The sequence below is a fragment of the Patella vulgata genome, chromosome 3, assembly GCF_932274485.2.
Source record: "Patella vulgata chromosome 3, xgPatVulg1.2, whole genome shotgun sequence".
NCBI lineage: Eukaryota > Metazoa > Mollusca > Gastropoda > Patellidae > Patella > Patella vulgata.
The window spans coordinates 33,072,503-33,074,537 of record NC_065881.2 but is presented as its reverse complement, the minus strand read 5'-3'; positions in this window follow the sequence as shown (position 1 = coordinate 33,074,537).

The window sequence follows — 2,035 nt, the reverse complement described above, 5'->3', positions numbered from 1 at the left end:
TTAGCGGAGACTGTCGCTTGGTATATTACTGACTATGTCAAAAACTTTTTTTGGTAAGGGGCAACTGCCACGATTTCTACAATTGCATTTTTCGTTATTTGAGTTTGCATATAGATGTACAAGTTAAATGTCACAAACAAACAACTGATGGCAAAAAGAGAAATATTAATGGCAAGGAACAACAAGCATTACGGGATTTAATAAATGACGACAACATCATAACAAAAGAAGCTGATAAAGGTGGTGACTTCTAGCGTTCGAAAAAAGATAACATGTTATTTAAGAGACACTTTTGTTATTTCTGAAAATTTTCAAATTTGACCTACATTTTTGGATACCTAATGTCCATCCAATTTCAGACAATATGTTTAATTCAGAGTTATCGCCCTTTCTTTTTCGATTTTTTTCGAATTTTCTACCCATTTGATAAACCATATATATTTTTTTAAAGGATTAATCGATATTTTTGAAACTCCTGCAGCATAAAGGCATATGGTCAAACCGATCGATAAAGTTATTCCAACAACGATCCGTTAACCGGAAGAAGTCGAAATAATGTCAGATTTTTTTTTTTTAAAAAAACGCAAAAAATTGAATGCTTTGGGGGAAAAACGCGATTTCCCTGTCCGATATCAACGAATTAAACAAATTAAGGTGTCGTTGGGTGGTCCAAAGATTGCACCGCTGTATGATACTCAATTCATACAGATACCGTGATCAGGAAGCAAAATATTTTCCGATTTGGAGCCTTTTTGGACGCCTGTATCTCGAAAAACTGCTCCAACAATTTTTTTAAACTTTCTCTATCGAGACTCGCTTCGCTAGCGTTGTACACGAATACATCCAATAGAACTTTGAAATAACTGGAACAGGAGAAAGGGGGACTAAATATCGAAAACAGTCGAAAAATCGTTAAATTTTGGAAAATGCTCTATTATTTTTCTATTTTAACAGATTTGCAAAAAGGGTTATTATTAAGATCTAATCTGATCTAATGACGATTCTACTAATGTATAAAATGTATTCAGTTATTGAAATATAATTTTCGATATTTTGATATTTTTGCATTTATGACACATTTGACCATTGGATTCCTCATGGTGATTTCATCTGATCAGATAATGTAATATTATTATAGAGTCCTGCGTTTATCCAAGTGCCCAACTCGGTTATTGAAACTATCCCGACAATGATCTCCATACCGGAAGTATTCAAAAAATGAAGACAAAAATGTTTTAGAAAAATGTCTCTCTTGCGAGAAAAATTGATTTCTGCGTCAGATATTAGCGGACCAAAACGAATAAAGTGTCGTTGGATAGTCCCATTAATGGACTATCATAGTTACACTATGTATAACACTTGGCATCATGTATAACACTTGACACCATAAACATGCCAAAGAAGCCGCGAAAGAAAGTTCTGAATAGCAACATACACATATGTAGCGATGTTTTGGGCTTACGTATACGAATGTATAACACTTACATAACAATATATAACACTTGACAACAAGTATAACAGTTGGCATCATGCATAACTCTTGACGTCATGTATTACACTTGCCTTCATGTATAACATTTGACACCATGTATAACACGTGACGTATAACACTTGACATCTTATATAACATTTGACAGCATGCCTAACAATTGCCTACCACATTATCTACATACGAGTACGTATAACATCGGTATTGTGTATAACGCTTAACGCTTTTCTGGGGAATAAACATTACATGTATTAAGTCATTAATATGTAGTTTATTAAATGTGAAAATAGGATGTTAACTGTCCGTCAGTCACGTATACATTTGTTACTTTGGAACATGTATTGGGGTGTAAGTATCTTCGATACAATAATGTGGTGTGACGTGAAACCGTTATTTCACCCTTAAATAAACAGATTGTGTAATAAAAAATACTTACATGTTTTCTTCAGATTGCGCAGTCAAAAACAATATCGTCAATGGAAGGAACTCAATTCAGGAATTATCCAAGCTGGCCATCTTTCCATACTCCCCAACGTGCATATACTC